Genomic DNA, 7215 nt, shown 5'->3' on the forward strand with positions numbered 1-7215 from the left:
GCATAAAGACTTATCTTATGTTCTATATTTTTGGCATGGATTCCTTTAATCTCTTTATTTTGTCTTATGGCAGCAGCTAGGGGTTCAATAAAAATAGCAAAGAGTGATGGAGAAAGCGGGCAGCCCTGTCTGGTTCCTCTCTGCAAACAGAAGCTTGGAGAGGTTTGATCATTGGTCTTCACACATGCATTTGGGTTGTTATATAATATTTTTATCCAATCTATGAAAGATGACCCAAACCCAAATTTGTTTAATGTTGCAAACAAAAATTTCCAGTTTACTCGGTCAAATGCTTTTTCTGCGTCTAAAGAAACGACTGTGGATTCCAGGTTATGTAGAGTAGAATAATCTATGATGTTAATTAATCTACGCATGTTAGTAGAGGAATGTCTACCTTTAATAAAGCCTGTTTGGTCAGGATGTATTATTAGAGGGGTTATTTTTTCTATTCTTCTGGCCAAAGCTTTGCTAATTATTTTGAGATCTACATTTATTAATGAAATTGGACGGTAACTGGATGGAAGTGTCGGGTCTTTACCTGGTTTTAATAGTAGAGTAATATTGGCTAGGTTCATATTTGAAGGTATTTTTTGTTTTTCCCTTATTTTTAATATCATATTGTAGAAAGTGGGTGCAGCATTGTCCAGAATTCTTTGTAGAATTCTGCTGGGTAACCATCTGGACCTGGAGCTTTATTGTTGGGCATATGCTGGAGAGCTTCTTGGAGTTCGCCGACTGAAAGGGGGGAATCCAAGACCATTTTATTTTCATGTTTTAATTTTGGAAGATTGATGTTACTAAGAAATTTATCAATATTGTCATCTGTTGTAGTTAGTTGTGATGTATATAATGTTTTATAGAATTCTTTGAAAGTGTTATTTATCTTGTCAGGGTCGTGGCTGATGTTTCCTTCTGGATCTCTGACAGAGGAGATGGTTGTTTTCTCCTTCTTTGTTTTTAACTGATTAGCCAGGAACCTTCCAGATTTGTTGCCATGCTGAAAATTCTCCAAGCGAAGTCCTTGCACCAAGAATTGCGTCTTTTTATCTATTATTTCATTAAGTTCAAGTTTAGCTTTCCTTATAGCATTTAGTGTGTGTTCTTCTGGGGAGACATGGTAAGCTCCCTCTAAGGATTTAATTCTGAGTTCTAACTCTGAAATTCTCAAAGTTTCCTTCTTTTTCTTATGAGAAGAAAAGGAAATTATTTTCCCTCTCATTACTGCTTTTCCTGCTTCCCAAAGAACACACGCTGAAGTTTCTGGGAAGTCGTTATTTTCTAGATATAAGGACCATTCTCTTTTAAAGTAGCTGATAAACTCAGGATCTTTAAGTAATGACGTATTAAATCTCCAGTTTCTAGTTGCTGGTTTATTGCTCTTACTTCTCAGAGTGAATGATACTGGTGCGTGATCACTAATGCTAATAGGATGGATTTTGATTTCTGACATGTCATTCATCAGCGAGCTGCTAGTTAAGAAATAATCTAATCTAGAATAGGAATGGTGAACTGAAGAGAAGAAGGTGTATTCTCTTAGTGTGGGATGGTGAGAGCGCCAAGCATCACAGAGACCAAAATCCTTCATGTACTGTTTTACAGTTTCTGAGGGTTTCCAGACTCGATGAGCTCCTGTGGTTCTTTGTTTGTCCAGTATAATGTTAAAATCACCTCCTATAATTAATGTGTGTGACCATAAGGCTCTTTCCGACTGTAGGAACCTTTTGCAGTTCCTATAACCTTTTCAGGAACCAGGCCGTTTTTTTTGCGCATTCTGACATATAGGAACTAGGGACCAAAGCCCTCAGTTCCTAGAACCATTTTAGCTCCTGCTCCGAAGCAGGGTCTGAAAGGGGTTCTATAGGAACCCTCATGACGTAGGTGTTTGGTGACTGGTAGCTACGCCCCTTGCCAGATTTCCGCATTTTGTGTCCCCGCCACATTTAAAAAACACGGTTGCACATACGGACAAAAACAACAACAGAGCAAGCGATAAATGGACCGACGAGGAGGTCGAAGCTCTTCTGACCGTCTACGCCACAGAGGATTTTCAGAGGTTTTGAAGGTTCGCAGCGAAATATAAAAATATTCCTGACGATCATCTCTCAGTCAGAGAACGCGGGATAACGCGAAGCAGCGCACGTAGAAAACTCACACAAGACTACAAATAAATGAAGGACCACGACAACCGGAGCGGGACGAACCGAACAAACAGTAAATTGGACAGCTTGTACCACCGACATGTTTACTCGGGCAACGCCGCAGCAAATGACTCCTGCGTGCGGCAGGAAAAGCCAGTATGATATGCAGAGCATATACACACATGTAAATAGTTATTTTTGCTCTGCTGTATTCACTATAAAAAAATAAATGACTTTGTAAAGAGTCTGAAGTTTTCAGTTTGTGTCTGTTAGATGTGCTTTGGCCACATCTATAAAATATTAGCTAATAAAAGTATTGAGTTTTTATTAACTTATCACAGCTATGAAATATTAAATAATCCATCTTTTGTCGCTGCATTTTAAGTCTTATCCCTGGGTGTAAATTACATTAGTTCATCAACTTTATAATATGCTCCATATCACAGAACGAAGTTTATCATGTTTAACCAAGATCTGACACAAATTACACACCTGTAAACATTTCACCACCCTTTTTATATCTTTACCTTCATCTACGCTAAATCTGTATGACCATGTCCTCATAATTCTAAACCATAACTCAGTCACAACCAGCCCTTCACTGACGGATTACTCCTCCACCTTCTACTGATGATTCCATAAAACACACAAAGCTTAAAGCAGATGATGAGATCTTTATTTTAAACATAACACACACAAAAATAAAAAATCCATTTTCTATGGAACATTTTCTCTTTAAATGTGTACATCATGTATACATGTATGTTCTGTCTGTGGAACTTCCAGAACATGATGCTTATTATGAAGAGGTGTGTAGTGATTAGCTGGAAGGCAGGAGGTGAAGCATCCAGGCTGTTCTCCATCTCCTTCAGTACCTGCAGCAGGTGGTTGTGTCCATCCTCTCCAGTGCAGCTTCAGGCGGCCACAGATGTATTGAAATGTCTCCCTGGACAAACAGAAATTCTCTATCCACTGCTCATCGGTAAAACTGAGAACAACCTTTTCCCGCTAGTTATCAGCTTTGCTTCGGACCAGCCGGACGGTGAGGAGTTCAATGAGCTGCAGCAACGTCTGAAACAGAACACGAGTTACAATAAACCCGCCGTCTGAAATATTTACTTATTGTAATCTGCTCAACACAGACAGTAGAAAACCGTCTGAAATATTTACTCCTAAGACACGTATACAATCGGCGCATGTTTAATAAGTTAAACTTACACGTCGTCTCCTTTGTCTGCGGCGTATCTCCTGCCGCTGGATTCTTCATCTTCTGACTTTCAGGAGCCTTCCAGCCTCGACGTGAGACGCCTGGTTGTATCGTCCATCAGTAACATCTCCATCAAGCAGAGCATGAACACTACGATCTCTTCCTTCTCCATATTAGCTTACCTTGTTGTTTTGTTTTTAACGGGTTTTATTTTGTTGTTATGTGGCGCTAAAGTCACATGTCACTGTCGCAGACGTATGCGTCACATCGGTCCCGCTACCGCCCCCAACTCATGTGCGAATGCAACATGAAACAGTTCCCCTGGAGAAGGTAGTTCCTAGAACTAGGACAGTTATTAGAACTGCGTTCTTAGAACTTCTCTGTCGGAATGCGCCTATAGAGGCGAAGAGGGAGTGAAAGAAGGAGGATCATCTACATTTGGACCAGATATATTTGCGATACATAACTTAACATTTTTAATAGATAATGTAACTATTATAAATCTGCCTTCTGGATCTATGATTGTATTATCTATATCAAAATTTAACCTTCTATTAATAAGAGTTGCTACTCCTCTCTGCCTAGAATTATAACAAGCTGAATACACGTGTGGAAACTGGGTTGTTGAGAGAAGATCTATTGTTGAGTTTGATAAATGAGTCTCTTGGAGTAATATTATATCTGCTTTCATTTCTTACAAACAATTAAAAATGTTTAACCTCTTTTCCCTTGTGCCAGCTCCACGCACATTCCAAGTGACAAATGTGAGTTCGTTCATGAACCAACCACAGAAATGAGGCTATATGTATATTACTGAAGCGTGTGTGCGTGCATCCCACTGCTTCTCCGCGTGCATGTGTATCTGCCAGCTGGTTGTGACAGAGATGTATGTGCACTTGCGCTGTTCTGTGTGTGTTCCTGTGAATCATGAAAAGTGCTGATGTGTATATAATATAATGACAAGTGTTACCGTTAACCGTTAAAGGGTCGGAGAGAAGAAGTGTAAAGAGTGAAAAGAGCGACAGTGCCAAATGAAAAAAGTAATTTAAAAAACGCATCTGTGCTGAGAGCAGTGTAGTGGAGACGGGCAGTGGATTTACTGTTAACTAAATTATCTTTTATGGCAGTTTTATGGATATAACATGATCTAGTGAGAAAACAGGAAAATTAAAGCACATACCAAGTCAGTAGAGCCACGGAGTGATGTCCGGGTCGCGGTACAGCTGTCCATTAATAAATAATTTATCCACCGCGATGACAGCGCGAGCGCCTTCAGCGATAAATTTCCTCCTGATGGGAAACAGGACTCTCCGTCGGTCCAGAATCTCTCTGGGATATTGGTCGTTTACTCCAAAGTTGGTTCCCTTCAGTTCGCGGCCCTGGTTCTTCACCTGCTCCTTCTGTTTGAAGCTGACGAACTTCACTACAATAGGTCTTGGTCTGCTGGACCCGGGTTTCCTCCCGCCGAGCCGATGGACTCTGTGAAAGGAGATGTTTTTCACCATTTCCTCCAGGAGCTTCAGGTGGGTTTTGATGAAGTTTTTCACCGTGGTCTCGGGGTCCTCCTCCGTCTGCTCTGGAATCCCTGCAAATACCAGGTTCTCTCTCATGCTCCGGGCCTGCAGATCGATCACGGCTTCCTTCATCTTCTTATTTTCCTCCGAGAGACGGGTCAAGCCCTCGGTGAGGGATTTTACCGACTCTCTGAGACCAGCATTTTCTACAGCCAGAGTTTCCACCTGCTTCTAGCTGAATTCTAGTGATTCACGTAGCGCCTGGAATTCCTTGTGGAGAATTTCTACCAGGCTCAAACGCGCATCAAAACTACTGAGTTTCTTATCTACAGAGATCAGAACATCCGTTGAATCATTCCCCGGTGGTGAAATAGCTCCAGGTGAATCCTCATTTCGCTGTCTCTTGGATTTAGATGAGGTGGAGGGGGTGGAGGTGTTGTTTGGTTTCCCCATGACGATTCTGTCGTAACAACGATCTATAAAATCTGTCAGGCTGGACAAATCCTCCCCGCTGTGCTCCAGAGTGTACCTTTTAAAGACACTGTTTTCCTACTTTAAAGAATATTTTGATTAGGCTGGCACAAAATACAACTGAATGAAAGTATAAATGTTTGGGAGCACAAACACAGATTTTAACAAGTCCTCCATGCCTGCATTAGATGCTGCATATGAGGACTTTGCGGAGCACTTCAGAAGTAAGATCAATGTCATTAGAGCCAGTCTTTTATCTCAACGACATGTTGATTTTAACAGATCTGAACCTCTGCTTTTACTTGAGGAAACACTGGAGAGCCCCTTCTAAAGAAGAGGAATTTAGATCCAAACATTCTTGATAACTACCAACCTGTATCCAACTTACCTTTTTTAAGTGAAATGACAGAGCTGTTTTTATTCAACTGCATGAGTTTTTGAATAAACACAAGATATTAGAAAAATATCAGTCTGGTTTTAGGACAAACCACAGTACTGAGAAGGCCCTGACCTTAGACCTAGATTAGACTCACAGAAACATGGTTTTACTGGATCTTAGTGCTGCCTTTGATACAGTACTTCACCAGATTTTAGTAGACAGACTCAGAAGTCTGGCGGGCCTCTCAGGTACTGTACTTAAAAGGTTTTACTCCTATCTCACAGAACGCCAATTTTTTGTAAGTATGGATACATGCTCCTCAGGAATCCATAAAGTCAAGTGTGGGGTTGCCCAAGGATCCATTTTAGGCCCAATACTTTTTAATTTGTACTTGTTGGGGATGTCATCCGGAGATCTGGCATTGATTCCACAGCTATGCTGATGATATGCAGCTTTACATCACCGTGTCTCCTGATGACCTGGAGCCAATTATTGTCCTTTTAAACTGTCTTTTAGATATAAAGTCATGGATGGCAGAGAACTTCTTACAGCTTAACCAGGACAAAACTGAAGTGGGGGCAAGAGAGAGATCATTTTATCAAAACTACATAATTTTAATCCCTTACAGTGTGTGAGAAATCTGGGTGTTCTTTTTCACTCTGAGGTGGATTTTATTACACACATCAGAAATATAACAAAAACTGGATTTTATCATCTTATAAACATCACCATAGTCTGCCCATTTCTCTCTCTTGCCAGCACGGAGATGCTGTTGCATGCTTTTATTTCTAGTAGATTAGATTATTGTAATGCCCTGCTCTCTGGTCTTTCCAGAAAGTCCATCTCAAACCTACAGCTACTTCAGCGGCGGCACGAGTTCTAACGAGGACCAGAGAGAGGGAACACATTACACCAGTTTTAAAATTGCTGTATTGGCTCCCCATACGTTTCAGGGTTGATTTTAAGGTTCTGTTAGTAGTTTATAAATGTCTTAATGGTCTTAGGCCATCTTATTTATCGGACCTTCTTTTAAGTCATGAGCCCTTGCGGACCCTGAACTAGCTGTCTTTTAGTTGTTCCAAGGGTGAGGACCAAGACATACGGCGAGGCTTCTTTCCATTGTTACAGCCCTCGTCTGTGGAACAGTCTGCCAGAGGGACAGTTGATGTTTTTAAAAAGAGGCTTAAGACCTACCTTTTTAACTTAGCTTTTAACTCAATTTTATTTGATCTTAATTTGTTACATCATTTTATTTCACATTATTTTATTTTCAATTTACTCAACTGGAGTACTTCTTATTTATTTATTTATTTATTCATTCTTAGCTGTTCTTTTTGTTTCTTAAGGTTATTTAATCTTTATTTTAACTCCAGTGTTTTCCTCGTGGGGATCCTCCACACCAGGGGTTTTGCCTGCTCGATCTGGGGGCTGTTGCCGCAGTGATTGCACTTATCAGGGTGGTTGACTGCAGCGTTATGGCTTTGGTGTGGGCCTCAGTCTGTCCTT

Source organism: Melanotaenia boesemani, chromosome 12, assembly GCF_017639745.1.
Source record: "Melanotaenia boesemani isolate fMelBoe1 chromosome 12, fMelBoe1.pri, whole genome shotgun sequence".
NCBI classification, from domain to species: domain Eukaryota; kingdom Metazoa; phylum Chordata; class Actinopteri; order Atheriniformes; family Melanotaeniidae; genus Melanotaenia; species Melanotaenia boesemani.